We start from the raw sequence: 24568 nt of genomic DNA, 5'->3' as shown, positions 1-24568 counted from the left end.
GAAGGACTTTTTGATTTTTTTCGCAGCTAGAGTTAGCGTGCTGGGAAATCTTTAAATAAATAAAATAATCGAAAGTCCACATCTGCCAGCTTCTTATTGTGTGGTTGTGGTCCTCGACCCCCATGTTTTAGTTGGGTCTCTGTTCCAACAACTGAATCAAATGGCTGAACAAGTTAAATTTTTAAGCAAAGAACTGGATCGTGGTGGGTCCATGTGCCTAGTCCAAGTCAGAGACGCCAATTAAAGGCCAGAACATGACAATTTCACAACAATGTCTCATTCTTCATACAGCAAAATAACACGAAGGCTCAAATCAACTGAAAGTGAAAGGAATGATCACAAACTTGCAAAATATATAGAAAAGGCTATAATAATTAAATCAGGCTCAAACTTCAACCAACAAACACCATGATACAAACCAAACATTAACATTGAGACATACAAACTTTATACATTAACATTGAAACATACAAAACAAGAGTAACATTATTAACAACTACAAAACAATAACAACATGTATCCAGAGCAGCATTAGCATTATGCTAACCAGAGCGACATGAGCATAAAACAAAAACACAGCAACAGTCAAAACTGACTACTAGCAAAGAACAAATGACAGCAGCTGATGAGCAGACAAAGTTAATGAAACACTAACTAGTGGAGCAAAATGGACGCTGTGGCTTACCTGCTGCGTGTAACACCTTCCTCATTACTCAAGGTGGAAAATAGCCCCCCCAACGACTCTCGTCTTCCACTCTATCACCAGAGCGTCTGAAAACCTGACCACGTTTTCTGAATTTCCCAGCTTTCCAAAGACATTGAACTCAGCTCCGGTGATTGGTCGTTAGTTCCCCCTAGCAACCATCCGCGGTTGGCTGCAGGAGAGAAAATGATGCGAGTCTGGAGAGGAAAATTCATCGTTGAATGAGAGCGAGTTGGTGGAAACGTTGCGTAAATGATCCAGTGTATCCATTAGTTTTACATCATTGCTCTGGTGTAATCACTTTTACAAGAAAAAAACCAAACATTTTTAATTCAAGAATATGGAATTTTATTGTAAATTGCATAAAAAGCATATATATATATATATATATATATATCTTCTCCCACTGCTGACTAAAAGCAACCAATCAGAGTCAGGAGGCGGGTTTTAGCGCTGTCAGTCATGCTTGTGCACGCTGTTCATTCCTCCCCTTTGCTCCCTGCTACACTGCAGCTTCTTCCTGACAGCAGAGCCGGTGATGAATGCTAAGGATAGTTAGCATTGCCACCAGTGATGGCAGACAGACAGCTTTCCTGTAAAGGTTAGTCGATTCTCCACCATTAGCACATTTAGTGGCGCATACATGAAGTCGATTGGCAGTGCTAAGACCCTCCTCCTGGCTCTGATTGGTCATTTTTGGTCAGTATTCTTTAGGGTAATTCTAGCTCAGAGAGAAGGAGGAGATTGATCTTTTCGCAGATTATGTGTCTCATACTGGCACAGCGAGGTGATAGTTTTAACAAATATAAATAAAAAAAAATTTTAAGTAAAAGTTACATGCTGCAGTTTTAAGCTCTCTTTGCAATTACATGTCCCGGGGCAGTCGGAACATAAATGGTTATGAACTTCGACCTTGATCTGTCAGGACATGCTAGCCTGCTAGCTTAGAGCTCGGCGAGCTTTTGAAGTGACTCACAATTAATCCAGATCAGTTTTAACCCTCAGTGTTACAGCGAATGCACACTTCCTCTTTTCTTTTTGCAGACCTTATATTAGTGTTCAGCCTCATACCTGTGAAATATCTCATCTGGTTTTTGTTTTGGAGTCATCTCTTCCTGGAAACATAATCAATAGCATTTGACATAATTGTCGAACCGTCTTTGTTTTAAGGTTATATCTATTATAAACTCCTCTGCTGATGAGAGCTGTTGTGACTGAGTCGAGCTCTCAATGTCGAGTCAGACTAAGAATAACACAGTAACAGAAGCAAGAAGGTATCAAAATACGAGCTTTGTCAGCTCGCTGAAGATGTGGTTCCACAATGATTTTTGTTTAACATACTGCTTCATGCTATGATCTTAATATCAATCGATCAAATTTTATTTGTACAGTACATTTCAGCAACAAGGCATTTCAAAGTGCTTTGCATCATGACAAACACAAAAACACAAAGTCATGCAACACAGAATCAACAATCAAAACATGACATTACATTTGAAGCGCAACTCTAAACAGGTGGGTTTTTATTCGAGGTTTAAAGGAAGTCAGTGTTTCAGCTGATTTACAGTTTTCTGGAAGTTTGTTCCAGAAAATAGCCTGCATTCCTTTCTGCCTTCAAGCACATTAGGACAATCCAGCAAGATTACTTTCTGGTGCTGGTCATAATTCGGTTCCGATTCTAGCAAGTGGAACCGCCATTTCCACCGGACTGCACCGCAGAACTGATGGCCGACCAACCTCAGACTGACCTCATCGGGCAAACAGATGGAGCCAACGCCGACAATCCCTCCAGCCAAAAGAGAAAGACACACAGCAAGAAAGAGAGAGGCAACATGTAAACGGCCATCTGACCCAAAAATATGAGCTTTCTTCTTCTGTGTGACTGTAGTGACTGTGGTTGGAAACTGAAAGATGTTTTAAGTTCTCAGGTTTTTGAACCTCCAGCCTACATGCAAAAAACAAGTTTTTAAAGAGAGTCACTGATAGAAATTCTGATTAATTCAAACCTTGAATGAACTATTTCCTTCGAAAATGTCAATTGAATTTGATCTTTATGTTTGTGCATGTTTTGCCATTACCTCAGCTAATTAAATGATAAAGATTTCTACTTCCAGTATGATCACTGTTTCATTTGAAGTCTGTTTCATGATTATCAAACTAAATACATACTCAGTGTATTATTTATTTTCCAGCCATACAGTGCCATGTTATAGCATGACCAAGTATGTTACCTGTTAAAAAAAATACTGTATGTATCAAATGTGACTTTAAATAAATTTTACTTTGTTATTTGATGCCTTGAAATTGGGCTTCTGCCTCTTTAAGAACTTCCTGCTCTGCCCAACACTCCGGCTCCAGGAAGTGGTCACAGGGTGGCGCCTCTATCAACCTCTTAACAACATTTTTATCATCATTTCACTGAGAACTACCTCCTATAATGAGCTCAGCAGATGTGCAGTTCCACCAGGTGTTTGCTAATTGCTCCTGGCTAGTCTGAAGGAGCTGAGTTGAGGAGGGCCTCTATGTAATGCAGCTCAGCTTGGGAACCATAGCTCTGAGGAGGAGCTTCGCCCTCGAAGGCAGAGCTTGGTCCACCCAAACATCTTGCACAATGGTTGCCACGGGAGATGAAAGGATTTCTTAAACATACATGAAGGAATCGAGCAACACTGCAGGTGTGTTTTTGATGAGGGAGTAACATTATCAATGTCTATGTGTCTCTTTCATTTCTATAAAATTCGCCACCAGAGCTCAGGGATTAAGTCAGAGATTTTACCTTTTAGGGAAACATTATATGACTGGTAATAATTTTGACACGTAAATGTAAACAAGCAGCCTTATCAGCTGCCGCAGTCTTTAGAAATTCTCCACAGGGATTAATACGAACGTCTGAGTCGGCAGGACTGAACTTATTTTTTCACCATTGTCACACACTATCTTGTAACGCACAACAGTTACAAACCCGCAGGCGCTTGGAACAAAGCCATCAATAATATTGCTGAATCTTTGTGTTTCTGTTGCGTCTAAACCACATTTAGCGAGAGAGAAAGCTGTCTTTGTGGTCCGTGGAGCCTTTCGAGTGCCTCTCCTTTCACTGTTATCTTCATTGTTTTGGCCTAATCTCACTGACATTACACACAGAATTTCTACACATAGTTTCAGGATGAACACAATAAGAGAACAGCAAAAGGTATTTTGTCACAACAGCTGGAAAAATAAATGCATATCTATGAGAGAAGTGATTTACTGTTCAGCCAGATCCCACTACAGGTTAAGAGCTTTAGATGCTCCCTGTCTCATCATGACGCTGCTATAGCTCTCCTTACACCTGAACAAAAGTGCTCAGCTCCACATAGTGCAGTGTCGATATTTACAAGTTCTGATAAATCACTTCTATCAGGTAAAGTGGCTAACATAGCTGGCTAATGCACAGCTGCTTACATCTAAAAGGTAAAGGGTGAATAAGGTTCACTGTCCTCACGCTTGTAGAGGTTAATGTAGCTCTGCAGAAATGATGAAACGGTGAATATTTCATGAAAAAGTGACAGAAATTGGAGACTGCGGCGGGACATTTTAAAAGCTCACAAACCATAACCAGACAGGGCTGGTGGCTATTTCTATATAAGTCTAGTAAACCAAGCAAATCAATGCTAAAATAAATCACTTCCAGTAGGTTGGCGGGTAATTCCCAGACTCTGAAGCCAGCTATAGACACACCACCACCACCACCCTCTTTCGTCATTTCTGGTGTCTGATTTTTAACCATTAAACTCAGAGATTTGGTAAGTGTTACTTCTGTAATATTTACCAGAAGAAAATCCACTTAATTTTAGATTATGGTTGAAGAATGGAACCACAGACACCAACGAACACTTTTTTTTTTCTTTCTCTCATGTTTCCAGAAGACAGGCGGTGCATGACAGGATATGGGAGCACTGCAGCATGCAGTGCACATTGTTTGCATTTGAATTTGGTCATATTATAACATATGCCAATTCACACTTCACCGGATGAGTGCTTTGTGCTTGCGTCCTTATTTTAGCCGCCGTCTTGTGAAATGCTGAGTCCAACCGCCCCAACACCCGTTTATTAACAGATTTTAAGTGAGGATTAAAATAAATGTTTGAAGTTTATTGGTAAAAAGCCCTAGATGTTTAGAGCTTCTTTTTGATTTTCACTTTATAGGTGTCTTTAGCGTAGGGTTAGCCAGGCAGTAGCCCAGGGCAGCATGTTTTCGGGGGACTCCCAAGATAAGGTTTTCTTTTTTTAATGATAAATGTTTTTGCAAAAATCCCCTTTATCTGAGGTATGGATAACCACATGTAACTGTTTAAAGCAATGCTGTGAGAACATCAAACCTAACCTTTAACCCCAAGCCCATCACAAGTCATACTAGTGCTTTTTATTTGTCAGATTTATTTATTTTTAACTGTTTCCATTTAGAAAAACAGCAACAATGGGGGGAACCCCCAAAACAACAAAACAATGTGAAGGTTGACTGCATCAATTATTTATGAGTTAATAATTTAATAGCAAAAGATGCTTTTAGAAAAATTGTTTTCATGTGAGTGAGGCCAATTAGCTTTATTTAATTAAAGCTTGTGCTATGAAATCTCAAGATAAAAAAAATACCAAACCACTCTTTGGCTCCTGTCACTTGTCTGGTGAAATAAATGTGAGCTATTTCAATTAAGCCTAAATGCAAAAGCTGGATTTTTTTTTTTTTTTAAGCTATACTTGAAACTCTTATTTTGAAGTAAGACAGGAAGTGGTTCTTGAGTTGCCCTGTTTTATTGACAGAGCTTTGTAAAAACTAAAATTGTTTGTGTGACATTATATGAGGGAAAAATAATGGCGACATAGTATAAGATATGACTCGACTTTGCGGACAACTAAAGAGGCTAAATGTTAGCTGCTAATGACTAAACTAAAGGTTTAGTTAGAAACCTTTAGTTAGTTTCTAACTAAAGGGCCATTTTGAAATGAATCTGGACCATACTTGATCCTATATTGTTAAAACATTATAACTCTTTGATCAGATCTCAACTGGATCATTCTATTCTCAAGATATATTATTTTTCAACATCATTTGGAACTTTTACTCTGAAAAAAGTGGGCAGAGTCAGCACATGTATCAATAGTTTCATTTTTTCATTAAATGCCTGTAAAAAAGAAAGAAAAAAAAGAAATATATATTTATTTTAAAGTAGAATACATTGCAGCTTTCAGGGTTTTCTCCGAGAATTTCCCCTATAAGGGCATGCAAAACATGCTTCTCCTTCAGTTTGGTGCCATTAAAAGAAACACAGCTCCTATTTCAATTTCATATTTTTTACTTTGAAAAAATATGAAAGTAGAAGGTTTGTGTTGCCAAACCTTCTACTGGTGATCTGCTCGTCCAGTTATCAAAACATGCACAGAGTGGGCTAGAGCCCCCTTAAAACTGCCTGAAGCCCAGAGACCCGGAGGATCCTGAATGCGCCTCTGACCGTGCAGTAAACGTGGAGATGTTTCGTTTTATGCGTCTCTGTTTCTCGGCGAGATATGTTATCGCAGGGAGAAGCAATTTAAAGTATATCGCTCCTTTCCCTCTCCGTGCAGACAGCAGTGTGTGAGTGCAGTGCAGTGTGTGTGTGTGTGTGTGTCAGTGTTTTGGCCTGCTGCCTTACATGGGCAAACCTCTGATCTGACTGAGACGGCTGGAATTTCAGGGCGTGACGTCACTGCCTTCAACTCTCCCACAATTTAGATCAAGAAAAGTTGGACTTCTCCCTCTTTTGGGGGGTGGGGGGCTGTTTTTTTTCTAGTTGTTTTTTTTTTGAGGGGGGGCTTGGGGGGGGGGACTTCAGCCTCTCTCTCGGTTCCTAGAAAGCAAGGTAAGCCCGGTTCCACTTCTTTTGTTGAAAAGGTTTTTGCTGACCGGGCGCCGCTCGGCTCGGTGGTCGCGGCTCGTATAGCAGCTCCTCTCTGCAGTTTTGTTCGGCCTTCTCGGGACGCGAGTATGAGTTTGACTGTAGCTCGGACGGAGTTCACGGCGAGGGCGTGGACTCGACGCGGATAGCCGTGGCCCGGTAGGAATGTTACATCGGGGGACTAACAAAGCTAACAGGTCGCTAGCTCGAGCTGGGAGAGAGGAGCTCATTCATGCGTTCAGGGGTAAAAAACAAAACAAACGCAGACAGGCGCGTGCAGCCCGTCAAAAGTTTCGGGTCTCCCTGGTTCTCTGAAGAGAGAGGAGGGGGTGGTGGGCTCTGCTTTAGCTTCAGTGGTCCGCCAGCCGAGCAATGCGGAAGAACAAACTGTCACCGGAGAGTGAAGGAGAGCCCCCTTTCTGCACAGAAATATGTCGCCCAGTTTCACTGCGAGGAAGCTCGTGCTCGCTGAAGTCGCGGAAAAGCGGAGCTTGTCCTGATTTATTTATCCATTTAGTTTTCAGGCGTGACGTGTGCCGAGACCTGGCCGGGTGTTTACGGCAGCGCGGATTTGCCACGTTAGTGCAGTTCACGGTGTGTGTGGTTGAAAGTTGCAGGCAGTTGTAGGTCGTCGTGGGGTTTCTGCGAAGGCTGTGTCCTTCAGACCTCACATGTTAGACCCCTTATCGCTCAGGCAGAGAGATAGTTGAGCAGACGTGACAGTGGGCCTGTGTCATCCTCAGCGCTGCTCTGAGATCAGCGTGCAGGCCTGGAGTTCAAAGAACACACCAGGCGCTTCAGAGCTACTCTTCACAGCATAATGCAACTTATTTCTTCATATGCAGCGTCAACAGGATCATTATATCAGATGCCTGTGAGCTGCTGGTAACTATATTTTCCTGAGGGAGTCTTCCCAAGGGATCAATAAAGTCAAGTCTAAGTCTAAGTCTATGCGCTCTCTGCGTTTTGCTTAATGCTTACCTGTTTCATCACTCATCTGACTACAAGATGCTGCGAAGTTCACAGTGATGCAGCTGTAATGACATCAAGAGTTCACTTCAAGGATCTCCGTCCTTGTTTCCACAGAAACCCAGCATGTGTTGGTGTCGTTTGGTATGCTGTTGGGGTGTAGGGGTCCCCTTCTCCGATTTCAAGTCTCACACTAGCTGGTTAATGTCAGGTTTGGTTCTAGCCAAGTTGGTTGTGTCTCCTCATGGCAGGCTGCTCCTCACTAAAATGGAGGAACGTGGACAAGCTGTGGATGCGCAGGTTTGGTAGTCCAGTTTTTCCCCAACCCTGGTCCTCAAGGCACACTGCCCTGCTTGTTTTAAACGTTTCTCTGCCTGATTCAGCTGATTGCAGTTCAGCAAAGCCCTGTCAGATGAAATCACCTGGGCTGAAGAAAGGAAACACCTTAAAGGTGCAGGACAGTGTGCCTTGAAGACCAGGGTTGGGAAACACTGCTGCAGACGACGCTCCAGTTATTTTTCTCATGCACAGTTAGGTGGCCAGTTTCCCTGAAATCTCTTGATATGTTTGTTTGTTACTGGTTGCCCTGTACAGTTGATGTCGCAGATGCTCTTCCACCACAATTGATAAAAAGATTTGAACCTCAATGTTTGACCAAGGAATTACTGATTTGCATCTCACCAACTACAGTCTCATTGTAGATTCCATGGGCCAATCAACAAATGCAGTCCTTGCTATTGAAGACACTTGCTGTGCTTATAACTCACAAGTCAGGCTCCTGTCCACATGGGAATGTTTCCAGAAATGTCTTCATACACATGGAAACACCAACAACATCCCAAAAATGCTATTTTTACTTTGCTAGACCTGTAAGTGGCACGAAACATGGAGTACAGGATACTCGCATAAAGCCGAAACACAACAAGAAAACAAAACAACAAATTAGAGTTTAGTTGTGTGGCGTAATGACAAAGTCAAGCTTTTTCATGTTTTATCATAAATCGAATAATCTGCAAGACCAACAGGAAGCCCGCCGCTATTGTTTATGTGTGATGCATTTGGGGTTATAGGTCAAGTTAGAGATTGGGCTGTTAAGTCATTACATGAGGCTGAAATTTTAACTCTGGAGACAGTTTTTTTATTTTTATTTATTTTTTTTAAAGAGCATTTTAGGAAAACAAAACTTTCCTGCGCATGGGAATGGGACGCAAGTCCAAATTCTAAAATACAAGGTGGCTCTGTGTACAAATGCCATTTTCATTGAGCTGTGAAAAAACAAGCCAGGTCGACTCCGGTTTGCTTCAGCTGTGTGTAGCACAGAGAAGTTCTGTAATCTCCTTCCTGTTGCTGTGCGCGTTTCTGTCAGATGGCTAAGTGAAGGCATCTGTTGCCTCAATAGCAGGACTTTTAGTTTATATTACTAATTTTGGTCTCTTTGAGTGATACGTAATCTGTGACATCACTTTAACTACTTGAATTGAGCTGCGGCTTATTTTTTTGTAACACCCATTTTTGATAATCAAAATGACACTTTATTATAAGTAAATTATGACTGTAAGCTTGAATGTGTTCTTTAAAGAGCAGTGAATGTGTAGTTTTCTTTTAAAAAGGGCGAGTAGATAAAGTTGTGATTTTTGTTTTAAATTTTCATTCTTTGTGTTTCTATATTTTTACACCAGGAGAATCTATTATCAGGCTGATCTGTAAAAGAGGAAGCACATTAGAGAATCCTTTGGAAAATGGAGTTTAATTCCATCTTCTGTTACACGACTCATACATATTCCAATATAAAGTGATATTACAGAACAAACAACACATTGAAGCATAAGCTGACACAACTAACAATACATTAATGGAGGTGCATTCAGCTTTATGCATGACTTAAAAAAAGGAAGTAGTAAAATACAAATTTACTACATTGATAAGAACCAATGACAGAAACTGATAAACTGTTGAGATAAGCTTTAATCTTTGTAGAAAAAGTTACATTAAACAATATTGTTGTCGGTTCTGATTTAAATTAGTTTCTGAACATGCCAACTTTTTAAGGAAGTTGGTTCCAATGCTGAGGAGCAGAGAAACGGTCTGGTGCCCTGTTTGGTTCTGGTTCTGGTCCTAGATACACAAAGGTTTCAAATGATCTGAGCGATTTATTATTATTTTTTTTAATATATAGTTTTTCTATTACACCTGTTTAGCAACTCCAAACTGCAGTTGTGCTCAAACCAATAAGGAGATGTTAAATCTACCATTTTACTAACAAGGAGCACAGTAGTTTAGAGACTGGTGCCTTATAATCCCTGTCCTTAGCCAAGACTCTGGCTGGCGCTTCCTCGCTGACTCTTCTTCTTTATTGAGTTATGTCTGATACATGTGAGGACACTTTTTTATCTTTGTTTATCCAGTCGCTTATGTTGGGCTACCTAATTTTTTTGACTTGGATCTGAATGTGAGGAAATTAATTGCATTCGCAAAGCATAAAGTATTGTTTATTATGTGTGTGTTTCAGGCTGAAGGGTGAAACATTTACAGTGCAGTGGTACTTTTTAACTTGTTCCATTCCAAATTATGGATCAGACCATGTTTGGCTGAAAAATTATTTGTTTATACAGTCTTTTAAATAACCGCACAGTATTATTTTTGTTGTGTGTATATATATATATATATATATATATATATATAAAATTTATACCTTTTTGTGAATATTTCCACTTTATTTGCTTTTACAGCTACATTCTGACTCCTCCAGTTGGTCAAAATTTGTATTCACTGAAATGATTGGAAAAATTGAGCCAATTCCCCTGCAGTTTCAGCAAATCTAAGCATTTAGAATGCTGCTGTGAGTAAATTTCCATTGTTACAAAATGAACTTAGTTTACATGCGGACATTTCATTACAAATTTGCATACAATTTTCATAAATTCTGAGGTGGTTGCAAATTCGTAGAGTGTATATATGTGTCTAAAAGTTGCAAGTCATATTACAAAATTTCTTCAAGAAGTTCAAAATAACTGGCATGGTGTGGTTTAGCTTGAGATCAAATGACATATGCTGCAATATCAGGTCAGCAGACCGTTATTTAAAGCTGTTTATCTTGATATTGCATAGAAATACAAGGCAAGTCAGCATAGCATGACTGGTATGTTACAATAATCAAGCCTACTAAAAACTAATGCTCGAGTTTTTCTTTTCTTCCTTTTAGATAACAGCTGTAAAACAAAATTCAAATTTTAGTCTTTAAACTTACTTATGACACACTGGAAGTTTTAGCACCACCCTATCATTAGGTGCTCATCTCCCAACAATGCATTTCTAAGCCCAAAAAGCAGACATGCTTTTTTAGATTAAAGCTTGAGTAAATTCAGCCCCATTTACTCAAGCATAAAGCATGTAGTCACTTACTGTATAACTTTAAAGGACTGTAGTTTTGTGGTGACGAAGAAATGTAAATGTCATCAGCCAAGGTGTGGTAAGGCATGATGTAACACTGCATGATCTGAACAAGGGGGAGCTTGTGAATGTTGAATGAAAATGGACTGAGACAGCTTTGAGATACCCCACATCCTTGCTTCTCTCAGACTCATAATACCCAAATGACACTAACTAGTTCTGCTTCGTCGAGGGAGATTTACACCGAACCGGAAAGTCACTGATACTTTTCCCCATCAGTCAGGGTGTTATGATAAAGTCAAATATGCATAGAAGTCATATACAGTGGTATGGATTCTAGGTTATGCTGGACAGAAATAAGCAGTGTGCGCTGTTATAATGATCCTCTCTGGAGGGTTCTTTATATTCACCTTCTAATTACCGTCTGGATTGCAAAACCCTGTCTATCCAAGAAGAGATGAGTTATGAAATTCTTATGTAGTGTGAATGAACTTGTACACCATAGTTACAGAGAGTCAGTCCAGGTCCTTCATGTTAAGTGGGTAGGTTTTCTGTTATTCATGTGAAGGTCTCCTGCCTCCTGCCGCCTTAACCGAAAACCTTTGTGAAAGTTTAGAGCCTCCGCTCCGCTCCCTCTTTGTGAGAGCAACAAGAACGTCGGTCGAGACCTTAGATGTGACTCCGTTATGAAATGAAAAATAAATCCTGACTTTCTTCTCTTAAAAAGACCAAACACAAAGTTTGGCTTAGATGTGAATTTCAAATCAATAACACAAGGTCCCCTGAGGGAGAGCTGTCATCAAACCGAATACATCTGCATCACTGCGACACATTTTCAACTCAACCAACATTAAACAGAACTGTCTTTAAAATCTCGGCTAAAAAGGGGCTCATTTGATAGCGCTGATGATGTTTAAGTTGAAAGATAAATGCCTCGGCTGCCTTTGAGCCCGGGCCCCCCTGGTAGCTTCTTCTGTTTGTGTTTCTTGGTATATTTTAATGAGGATACTCTTGAAGGAGTTTGATTCTGGATGATGGATTTTTAAAAGGAGGGGGGAAATAACCCTCCACCTGTTATCACGAGCAAAACTGTGTCAGATTAGATACAGTTCACAAAAAATTACCACATAATGTTTCTGTGATTGGCATATGTTTTTCCCCCACTGTAAGAATGAGTGGAGGAAAAAAGCCAATTGAGATAAAACTCATCATTTTAATTCGCTGATACAGATTATGCATTAATATTTCAGAAGAAATAATCATTTATTAAAGGAGAATATGTTCATTCCAGTCAAAAACTGTCAAAATCTGTTCTCCTTAGTACCCAGACGTAGTTTCACAAATATTCCCAAACGGTTTTCAAACAGATCGCTGCTCAGGGATTATTTCCCTTCGAGATCTCCTCTTGTGGCCAAAGGAAGAGTAAGTTGTACTTGTACAGCAGAAATGTCTCCTGGATGGCACTGAGTTCAAGGTCATGAAGAAATGATTAATTATTCAGGGTCTTGGAAGAGTAAAGGTTGGACTGTAAACCACTTTAAATGGTTTGGCTTGTCACTCTAAATGGTTTATGTTTTACGAGCGTAAAAATACATCTAAGTTATTAGCTGTGTTATTGAGTACAGTTTGCATATGAGAACAAATTTCATAATATACTAAACAAAAATATAAATGCCCTACGTCAAATATAAGAGTTTTATAAACATTTGGGTTACGCAGTATAAGAGAAACTCAAAACTATATTTTCAGTAATTATTGATATTCATATTGGCATTGATATCATCGTGGTTTGGCCATTTGTGGCAAATTGACAGTCCTTTGAACATGATAGGGCTCAGGTTGCGGAATTTGCAGAGATTACAAATTGGTTTGTTGTAGGCGGTTACGGACAGTCTGATGTGTGATCTCTCATGATCACTCATTGTTGTGCGGACCAATAATCTCATTAGCCGTGTGTGTTCCTGGTCTGAGCTGATCCCGCAGATGGATGAGCCGGATGTGGCGATTTAACGAACTTGCAGCTCCTCCCGTTGTACTGTCTGGCATTTGGCAGCCTCCCTCAATAATTTAAATCACAATAATTGTATGCATATATTTAATAAATAAGATATTGTGGAATTTTTATTGGTGGTCTTCTACTGATAGCCTAATGATATTTTCAGACAGAGAGATATTCTTGGTAAATATGTACCCAAAATAAGGTCGAGTACATGTTGTTTTGAACAGATTTGGGCCTAAAAAGCATTTCTTAGTTCCTTACACAACATGCATGGCATAACACTAACATGCCAATACTTGCTTGAAATATGTGTAGGACTCTCCAGAATGGGTGCAACATGTAACACGGTGCATTTCCCTGTATTGCAGGTGACGTTTTTGTTAGTAGTTTAAAAGAGAAATACTGAAGGGCGATTGGCTGTTTTGCTCTGACGTTCTGTCTTTGAAAAGACAGTTTAATGTTTTTACCAACTACAGGATCCTCCATGTCCTGTTGTGAGTGTACTGCCTGGGTTGTTTACACACTAAACAGATTCGTCAATAATACATAAATGATTATGTAACCAGACACCAGAATTATTGAGCCAACAAACAGACATTATTGACTCACCTGGTTCTGTTGTTGAAAGAGTTTATTTAGGTAAAGGAAACCAAGCAGCAAGTGGCTTCTGCTCATTGAAACATTTCTTTACAGTTTACCCTGCTTGGCAACCAAAATGATCACTGGCATTAAGAAACGTGTAATTTTGTTACAAGTTTATTATAACTCTCTTATAACTAAATATGAATTCATTGTGGTTTGGAGCATTATTTGGGATTTAGCTCTGTTAAATACCTTGTGCTCACCTGAAATTTCTGCTTTAGGCATTCATTATAGAAAATAGGGACCTAAATTGGCTTTAAACACATACATTTCCTCACATGAATAAAATAGTTGACTGACGACACGTATTTCCAACTGATTCTTTAGGCACCAGATCTAAATGGTTATGTTTGATATTGCCAATGAATGACACTGGTTGGGGCAATTTTGAATGTAGCAGCTACTCACGTTTTTTATTGGACAAATTTGTGTAGTATATGTCGTCATAGCAGAAATCTGCATGTTAAACGTATCAACTCATTTATTGGTTTATTTAAATAGCAATTTGTTCAAGCTGAGACATCTCTCGAGAACACTCAAGTACAAAACTTATGAGACTCTTGAACTGGTGGAAAAGTGGGATTGCCAGCATTTCTCCTTCATGCCGTTAATCTGAAGACTTGTAACCAATCACATGGCTGTTGTTCGACACCGACTGAAAAGAAACTTCTCTCAACGTTTTTACTCTTTATTACATTTCTTTTTTTTTTTTACGCTAACAGCTTCACGTCGGATTAGTCTAGGTCCTCTTCTTCTACTGATAGTAGGAGGTTTATACCAGTTCAGGAGGGCACCTTGCTGCCCCCAGCAGGCCAACTGTAGAAATAGCTGGAGGCTTGATTAAATCTTCCCCACATTTATAGAAGTGTATCTCCATTTGGTCAGCAGATATGATATCACCTACCAGTTTTTTTTTCATCTTGTGGTTGTTTTCCAATGCAGTATGGGCAAACATGCCCCATGTTTGGTGCCTGGACCTTGACATACCAGACTTGCTGCCCTGTGGTCATTAGGGGGAGTATGTAGGTGCTTGGCCAAGTTTTTTCCACTCATGAATGACAGAAACCCAGAACAAGCATTGCTCCCAGATGACAGGGTCTGTTTACTATGCTGGCGTGGTCCTCCACAGCCAAATTATAGTTAGGTAATCTATTTGTGTAACAGAGTTGTCTGTATTTCTCAATCTCTGCAGATTTCAATACACTGAAAGGGCTTCAACTTTCTTCCAGTAATCCCAAAGAGGGAAATAAAGGTAGGATTACTTTTGGAATATTTCTGTATTGTTACTTTTATGTTGTGTTCCTTTTTTGTGTTCTCTTCCACTTTCACAACATAAATATGGATATATTTGGCACCTCTATTGTGGTAAACGAGATGCTCTGCAGGAAGTTTAAAGGTAACCCTCAACTCAGCATGCACCCATTAATTTAATACAGGATTACTCTTCTGTTTGTACTTTTGCACATAAAGTATTAGGTTACTTTCGCATCAGGCCACATTCAGACACAAGGTTAAAAACGAAGGAAGCAGAAAACCCCCACAATATGAAAGAAATTGTGTGAGGATGTTGTGTCACTAGGATTTATTACAGCTATGCTGATGAAACATCCTAAACTTCAACTGGAACACCAGTTGAGTGATATTTAAGCTTATGAAGTGCTTTGTCCCGACTAAAATACATGTGATAATTTTGACAGTCGTAATGGTGAATGAATTTGAATATGTTATATGTTATAAGTGAGAAATGTTTGTGTTCAACATTTCCAGGCACTGTTGCCTTGATTCAAACCAGAAATAAGGAGGAATAGATTCATGCCAGCTGTTGCATATACAATGTCTTGCAAAAAGTCTTCACTCATGAGCTGAGTGATACTCAAAGTATCACAAAATTGTGACGTGGAGAAGAAGCGACATGGGTTTTTCTTTTTTTCAAAACATAAGTCTAAAACGTTAGGACTGCAGAGTTTGCACATGGTGCACCTGCTCCACCAGCCGAGCCACACAGAACCCCCGACATCAAAGTTAAAGTCTCGCAGATTGTCTGGTGGATTCAGGTCTGGGCTTTGATATTGTAGGTGTTTTCCCTTTGCTGGAAAGCTGAACTATAATCAGTGGATTTTTTTCCAGGCTTCTGTAGCTCTTGATTCAGTAATGCAATAATTTGAATTATTCAGATATATCCGCAATATATCGGTGTTAACATCACTACAAGTCTTTTTTCAGTGTTTCGGTTCTGGTTCCCATTAAGTAAAACTTGTCTTATTTTATTATGTAATGCTCCATGTTGTTGCAATTTGTCTATGTGTTTTGGGATTGAATGTGGAGTATTTGTTTGGATGGATGTGTGACAATGATAATGTGGGCAAAATCAATAGTGCGTTTGTTCATTCACTGTATATATATATATATATATATATATATATATATATATATATATATATAGCGGCCATATCTGTCGTGGCCTCTAACACAGTTTTATTTTGCCAGTACTCCCCTATGTTTAGCTCTTAATTTTAAGCAGCTTCCCTATCTAAGAAAAAGCATCTACACTGCACAATTCTGACGCCTTTTCTTTAAAACTCTGTTTCAACCTGCTCCACAGCTGTCTAGCATTCCTCCTTAAAATGTTGCAGTTGGATTTTATTTACCGGTATTAAAATAAAAAGGGGATGCCCACCAAAGCCTTTCAGAGTTATATTTATAACATATGTGTTGCTTCAAAGTCTCTGTGAAATCTATTGAAGTGTGAGAAAGGGTGTGAATACTTTAGGAACACAGTGTATGTCACATGTGCCATGAAGAGTTGGCTTCTGGGTTTCCTCACTGAGACAGATCAGGTGATATTTATCTAATGGCTTTTCTTGTAATCACAAGATTCACAATTTTTCTTCATAATTTCAAATTTGAACAAACAGTAAATTTAAGGAGTGCAGCATCTCCAGCTTTCCTCTGGCCTTCAGATTGAAGCAAAATGCAGTGAACGGAGTTGGATGTTTAGAAAAGTTTTTTTTTTTTTTTTTAATGGTCTAAGCATTTTTTTCTTTCTACAAATTGCCATGGAAATAAATGTAATAAAAAATAAAGAAAAAACTTACCGCATGCAGAAACCTTACTTAAAGTCTTGGTGTTCTGTATCGACCAAATGGAAAATTTTGTGGCATCATGGCTTTTCCCTTTGGCTTCTAAGGCTTGGCTGTGAAGAACATTAATGCAAAGGCAGCTGGTGTCCGAATAACATTGTACTGCCTCCTTAATATAAAGATAAAAACATTTCCACATATCTCTTTGAAATGTTTTTTTTTTTACCATGTGCCGACATGTCCTTCTAAACATGTATTAAGTACAGTCAGCGGAAATTTGATTATTCTTGAAAATAAGTACCTCCTAGTTTTAAATTTCCTAATACTCTTCTCTTTTCTTAAAAACTCGACAAAAAAAAACTCTGTTCACACTAAATCAGGAAATTCTGTTTCCACTTTGTTTTGGTGTCCTAATAAATATTGCACATCGTATATTTAGGGAAATTTCTCCAGGAACAACGTTTTTGCTAATAATGCGTGAACATGAATCGCACTGATTGGTGGTCCTTTCCTGAGGGACTCGTGTGAAGTAGGTTGTGCTGTTTCAGGAAATGAGGACTCTCAAGCTGCTCCTCAATACAATCCCAGTCCAGGAAGGTTGATGCAATGTTTTCCCTTAGCAGCTGTTAAGCTTTTGACCCATGACTCTCATGGGAGTAATCAGACTTTAATTACACCTTCTTAATCACTTGAAGACAATCTGTGCAGGGAGATGACTTCATGTGGTAAATAAGCAATCCCTACCTGCCAGTTTTTGCAGGGTGAATTCTGTGTCTGTGCAAGTTAGCAATGCACCGACTTAATCCTGTCCAACTCTAAGCCTGATCAGGCTCTCTCTGAAAAGGAAAATATTTCTCCTCTGTTCATCAGTATTACCATGTGCATTCTGCTGATGGCTTGGATTCTTTAGCATGTGTTTTCTTTTGTTGCTAGAAATGGATCATTTGGAGTTTTTTGCAGGATAGCCTTTCTACTGTTTGGGATAGTTCTAAACATGTCTGACTCAACGCAGTCTTCAGCAAACTCGCGTCTTCCTTCGTCTTCATGCTCAGCATTTTGTTGGAGTGCTGTGCTAATGCTAGCTTGTTTGCTGTTTCTGTTTTTGTTTTTTTTTTATGTTGTAACATACGGCGGACCCCCACCTATTTGCAGTTCAGTTGAGGATTTTCCGTGCAACTTAACTCCAAATTATTAATTAATTATGAAATAATTTGCCTCTTTTAGAATGTTTTTCTAAAATATTCAATAGCAACTGCCCAAATACCTCAAATATCTCTGTGCAATTCTACTTGACAATCACTAAAATCTGGTGTTTCCAATCAAGGAGTGCCCCTCCTTTTCCTTGGTACTATTTTTCTGTATTCCGAATGGAGAAAAGGAAGACTGTAGATATTAGCTTAATAATAATAGGTAGTTATAAGCTCAAATATTCAAAGATTTTAGCTGGTAGTGGGTGACTGTGGTCTCTAACTCCCACGAATACCAAGAGTTCAATGTATTTCATTGCAGTTCCATTTCATCTTGTGTGGACAAACCACATGAAGGAAAAAGTCTGTCTTTTATATGCATTATAAACATAGAATTTACATAGAATCTACTCAAAATTTAATCACAAGCTTCCCTCAACACAGATTTTTCTCCTATCCTAGGGACCATCTGTCAATAACCCAGGACAGCAGGTCACGTGGTTAGAGGAAAAAAGAGAGACATCAAATTCAAGCTCCAAATGTGGTCTCCATCTTTGTAATAAATAAAAATCTAACTATTTAGGTTAACCATGCATAGAAACATAGATCATATATTAAAAAATTTTCATTTTTTCATTACATGCGTCTGAAGTTTGTTCCGGCAGAGTGGCTAACAGGAAGGCTAATCAGAGTAGCGAAAAGTGGCTTTGTCTGCTACATCATTAAAAACTTTAACCTCCATCTATTTAATGTGCTGGATTTGAGCATCTATAACCGTCAATAAAAAGCACACAACACTGCAGCGTTAGCTAGCCATGTTGTTCATGCTAATCGGTAGTTCATTGTCAAATGTGTCTTTGAGGGTCCTGAAAAGCTCTATAGAAATATGAAGTAATTTTATCTCATAGTTTGGTTGCCTAGAAAGTCTGTTTGGGGAGGTGTGAATGCACAATCGAGAAAAACCGGAAGAAGACCATTGCATTCTGGGTAAAGACAACAATAACAAATGCAAGAGTCTACCGCTAGTGGGAGAAATGGCTCGTGATCTTTTACCAAAGACAGAAGAGAAATCCTACAATCACTAAAATCTGACGCGACTCCATATTTGTTTACATTTCATTAAGGATGAAGTTACCCTCAGTATGTTTTCTTCTGAGGTTTTTGTGTCGTTCTTGCTGCAGTGCCACCTCAGGCGAGGAGGCGAACTGTTTTTTTTTAAACATTTGGGTCTTTAAGACACTTCAGTGTGAAAGCAAACAGCACATGTAATAAATGTTGCAATTTTGGTCCCTCAACTACTGAAGAATTAGTAGTCAAAACACCCTTTAAGTGTCCACTCAGCAGTCATTTTGTCTTATCGAAAGATGATATGAAAACTGTTTCTTCCCCAAGTGTAAATAAATGATAGTAGAAAGGGCAGAAAGTCTCTTTAAATACTGCTCTTGTATCTTCTTGGAAGATAAATTGTAACCTAACATTGGTGTCAGCAGCTCAATGAGGGAAGTCAGCCTCAAAATTCTCGTCGGCCTATCTATTTAGTTTCATCCTTTAAAAGTAAGAGTTGAGATAACAGTCTCCCGTTTTCATCCATCTTAGGTCAGACTGAACCCCAAACAACTGCGAAAAGTTCCCTGCAATCATCATCATTATTATTCCAAGTGAGAGGTATGCACCACAGAACTGGCTCTGTGGCTCGCATAGTTTGGCATTCCTAGCTAAAAGCAAACCAAACTGATATTGCCCTCAATACTGTCTCCATATTTTCTCCATATTTGGAAATGTTTACCTCCTCGTGATGGTTGACAGAGGTTGGAAGAGGGGATGTGAGTCATTTCAGCAGCGCAAAGCCTTTCTAAGGGTGAGAGGAGTCTTCCAACTGAGTGCCATTTAGTAGAGCTAGCAGTTCTGTGTGCCGCAAAGATCTAAAGAGAAGCTGTGAGTATAATTTTAGGCTTCATTTATAACACGAGTTAAACAACGTTAAAATGGCTGATTCACCCATGTTTCCTGTTGCATTTCCTGAAACGCTGTAGATTATGTTGCTTTTAGAGGTGGGAAAGGAGTGGGGAGGGAGGTTTGTCATTATTAGCTGCCGCTTGATAGGGAGCTTGAGTGGTGTCATGGAGGTGTCATTGTTGTTTACTTGCTTTAGGCGCCACACAGAATGTTCCAGTTTGTATCTGTGAATATGGAAAAGACAAGGCAATTGTTTAGGATTGTTTCACCGGCTCACCTAGGAAGTCTGGAAGTCTTTTTCCCTTTTCCAGCAGCAGACCTGCTTGACACTAGGATGTTTCTTTTAACCTCCCAGTTTGAGTGTGTCTGACGGGGCAGCACTTCGAGCTGAGAGGTGATAAACAAAAGCTCCGAGATTTAATAGATTAGGTATTTTTGGCTCCAATTTGGCTTGTTTTACTGTGGATATATTTTGTTTGTGTGTGTGTGAGAGAGAGAGAGAGAGAGAGAAAGTAAACAAGACAGCTTGGTTCATTGAATAAATGTGGCTTTGCAAACATCCACTCTAACTGATAGCTACACCTTAACAAGTCTGACCTCCCTCCTGGCTCTATTTCTCACACTTCAAAGATTTTATTGCGCCTACCTGGCAGCTTTTTCTCCGCCACAAGTTAAGGAAGAGCTAAATGATTTTGCTTGGCTGTGGGGGCTGCTGCTGCTGCTGCTGCCCATACTGATGGTTTAATGCAATTATTGTGATTGGGGTTGTTTTTTCTGATAAAGTCTTTTCCGAGCATACTGTATGCAGCCAATGCATGAAAGTGCATATCTATATCAATATAATGTCTGAAAAAGCAGCAGGAAGGAGCATATCTACTTTTAATCCCATTCTATTCTTCTCTAAAACGCAAAAGAAATGTTTCTGACGACAATTGAGCTGAAGAAATTTCATTTTTGGTGATTTTAATAATGATGAAATTTAAGAAAGACTAACCAGTTATTCAGAAATGAACTGTTATTAAGCTCTTTTTGGGGTTTAGTTTCACTTCTGCCAGTTCCAGATGTGAAGATTTAGAACTTTAACGACACCATGAAATAGGCTGGAATCTATTAAGGGTCAGTATTATGTAAAATTGACTTTTTTTTCTCGTTTTAGCTTTACATCATGTTGTAATGTTATTCCCTCATCAAAACATACCTGGAGTGCTGCTTTGATAATTTCATGCATGTTTGAGAAATCCTTGGATCTCCCGTGGCAACCATTCAGCTGTGCAAAACGCCTGAGTGGAACCGACCACTGCCTTCGAGCATGAAGCTCCTTCTCAGAGCTGCAGTTCTCAAGCTTCTGTGCAGCTCTCCCCACTCAGCTCCTTCAGACTAGCCAGCAGCAATTTGCAAACATCTGGTGGAACTGTGCATCTCCTGAGCTCATTTTATGAGCTGCTTCTCGGTGCAACGCTGGAAAAAATGTCAAACGATCAACAAAGGAGCCATGTTGTGATGACTTCCTGAAGGCGGAGTTTCAGAAAGAGCTGGACTTTTTAAAGAGACAGAGGCCCAATTATTAAATATGACGTTTTTATAATCGCCGACGGTTACATAGTTAGTGTTCTCGTTCAAACATGGGCCGCATTCCCGGCTGGATTCTCAGAAGCCTTATATGAGTTTAATAAATGTCTTTTTTAAATTATTTTATTCTTTATGAGCTCATGTGAAGCTTTTCAGAAGATTTTCTTCACAACACTTGTGCTATAACTGTGTCAGACATGATGGCGGCACTTTGTTGCCAAATAATGTCAAAGGTTGAACACTTATTGAGAAACGTTTAACTTCCTGTTTCTCAACTCATTGTAATGCAGCTTTTCTAGTTTTATGTTTTTCTAATGAAGTAATATTAATCTGTATTTAATGCAAGTGCATATTTTCATGATCTATAGAATATGTAATGTCTTCCTTTGAATAAATGAGTGTAATTTGTCTTAGTTTTTATACTTAAATTATACTTGGAGTCCCTTTTCACCTTTAGTTATTTTATTTCTGAAAAGCTGATAAATTTTGGGTGTTCAAAAAACACAATTTGTATTCATGTTGATTACTCAAAAAAAGAGAATGTTTTTTATTGCTTCTGTGGTTTTATGGGTCCAAACAGGCCATACCAGAAAGTCCTTGGTTTTGAACCGCCTCACCTGCTCTCACGTGTTACGAAGAACGTTCATGTGTGAGAACATGACTGCTCCTGCCTCACATACCGCCAAATCAGCTGCAGAGCGGGGCAATCTTCAACAGGTGCTCCGACTTTATTAGCGCCAAGATTCAGCAGCGAAACCTGAGGTTGTTGCGGATCATTCTTTTTCCAGCACATGCCCTCTTTCAAGCCCCTCCGCTCCCCCGGCACCTTTTGGACGAGCTGCCAGTCGTCTTCCCTGCCTCTAATCCCTTCAGTTTAGTTTTTCCTCTCTTCGTCCTCGTTGCATTTCAGCATGGCTACTGTAGAGGCATGAAGGTTAAAGATTTATTGCAGATGGTCAGTTTGTCCACTTCTGTGTTGGTTGTAATAAATCAACTTTTCGCTGACTTTTCTTGTTCATACCATTTATACAAAGTCTTGCAGGCGAATTCAGTTCAATTCAAAAATAAGAAAAATCAAATGGTGCAACTCATTTAATTGAAGGGGCAGACGGTATTATTTGTTTTCCAGGCATATAGTCCCATTTTACAGCACAATCAAGTAACTGCTACCTTCAATTATAAAAATGCTATATATATCTAATATAACTAAAAATATGTTTTACTTTGTTATTCAGCACCTTGAAATTGGGCCTCTGTCTCTTTAAAATCTCCTGCTTTTTCTGAAACTCCACTTTCAGGAAGTCATCACAACATGGCTCCTCTATTAACCCTTTTAGCGAAGTTTTTACCAGCCTTTCACTGAGCAGTGGCTTGTATCATAAGTTAGCTAATGAGCAGATTGTTTAAAGCCCACCACGTTACATGTCAGCTCAGCAATACGCGGCGCTGCCTTCAGTCAAAAGCACCTATCGATAAGCTCTTGAACAAACAGAACTCTCCAGAAGGTTTTGTGAAACTTAACTATCTGTTAAGTCGGCTGGTATCTCCAGTGACCTTTAAGTGAAAACTATGCAACATTGGAAAAACAGATGCAGAAACAAAACTGTTGAGGCGCCCAATGCGCAATCCACCACAGCGCCAACGTGACAAACACTGGATCTTTGAAAATTCTCTTCATGTTAATATTACTATATTCCTTTGTTACACGTATGATTAAGAGTCAGAATTTTGTGTTTGTTGGATGCAAATGTTAATAAAGCTAACAGCTGTTTAGAGTGTATGCTTGGTTTTTTTTGTTTTTAATAATTTAGCTAAAATACTTCATGACAGCTGTAATGTTACAGAAATACTTCCTTAGATCAAATAAACATGGCACTAAAAGTGAGGAATTTGGTGTGTGGTAAAATTTCTTTTAGTCATATTTGATACACATAGCATTTTCATAACAACTGTAGGTAACACAGTGAGTTGATTGTGCTATAATAGCAGCATGTGCCTGGAAAATACACAACACTGCCACTTTAACAGTCTCAACATGATCTGTCAATGTTCTTTTTTTTCTAATTGTGCTAAGTATGGAACAAAAGGCAAGGAAGTTTTTGTCCTGTGTTTTTGTTGCTCGTTGTCACCTTTTGACGTTTTTAGTTTTCTATATCAAACAATAACAATGTTCATCAGGAACTGAAGGAAGCTGAGAGTAAAGCATAGAGAAAGACTCTTCACTGGTCGACCTTACAATTTCTGAGCAGCCCTCGTTCATTCAGTAGCTCGTTCTTCCACACTGTCGGATGTTTGAACTGAGCATGTATGAGATTGTTAAGTATGCCACATTCATGTTTAACTGCGAGTTAGAACTGATAAAAGTCATTTACAACAGTATCAAGAACGCTCCAAAGAGTGTCTGATAAGCCAAGTGTTTAGAGCTAGTTTAGAGGTTTAAAGAAGTCGTTTCCTCCAATGCTCTTAAACTCAACTAATCTGGTATCTCTACTTAATTTCAAGACACTGGCATGGACAGATTGAAGGAGATGGTGTGTGTTGTTTTTTTGTTTTTTTTTTAAGATGAGCCTTCCAAATGAATCTCGTCAATAAATTAAGGCCTGATTAACAAATGCAATTGCCCAGAGGATTGAACGGAGCTGAGGAGAGTCCAGCTGAAGCAGAGATTATCTTTCTTATTAAGGAGAATCACTTTAAGGGGTTGATTACGTTTTCTGTTTTGTCTTTTTTAAAGAGTTTAAATTTGTGTTTATCTTGCAGCTATTGATGCCTTCTTATCTACTATCACTCGGTGCTGTTTGGGCTTCAGGATGCAGATTGAAAGGTTGCGATCACAAGCGTGTCGCTTTTGTTTGGGAATAATTACTTTGGTTTTGGAATCCTTAATAAACGCATCAAAACAGCGCTTTCTGTCTTTTTATTTAAATAGTATAAACAAGCATTATATATTTATTTATTTTATTTTTTGTGCATCTGTGTATACTTTCCACTCCTGGGTTGAATTCCTTCTTCACCCTTTTATTTTTGTCTTATTGCTATGCCGGACAGACAGAGTCAATAAACAATCATGAACGTATTATTTTTCAGTGTCTTTCAAAGCTTTGGCTGGTCTGCTCGTTTCAGGGAAGGTTTGGCTGCACGCTGGTGGCTGTTATTGTGTT

General features: G+C 39.1%; 1 protein-coding gene across 5 annotated transcripts in view; it reads left to right on the top strand.

Annotated features, from left to right (window-relative positions):
* The first annotated feature begins 6536 nt into the window (after positions 1-6536).
* lpp (LIM domain containing preferred translocation partner in lipoma) overlaps positions 6537-24568 on the top strand; it is a 166442-nt gene continuing 148410 nt past the window's right edge. The window contains exons 1-2 of one of the 5 annotated variants that reach the window (XM_055050184.1): positions 6537-6579; positions 14808-14867. The gene's annotated coding sequence lies outside the window, so the exon portion shown is untranslated. Of the gene's footprint in view, positions 6580-6637; positions 6775-14807; positions 14868-19765; positions 19818-24568 lie in introns of those variants that run through there. The other 4 variants (XM_055050210.1, XM_055050194.1, XM_055050217.1 and 1 more) reach the window with 4 other exon arrangements.

This window comes from Poeciliopsis prolifica, unplaced genomic scaffold (genome assembly GCF_027474105.1).
Source record: "Poeciliopsis prolifica strain line A6 unplaced genomic scaffold, Auburn_PproV2 SCAFFOLD002, whole genome shotgun sequence".
In the NCBI taxonomy this organism is placed as follows: domain Eukaryota; kingdom Metazoa; phylum Chordata; class Actinopteri; order Cyprinodontiformes; family Poeciliidae; genus Poeciliopsis; species Poeciliopsis prolifica.
Note: the sequence above shows the minus strand (reverse complement) of the source record. Positions and strands in the feature narration are given on the sequence as shown.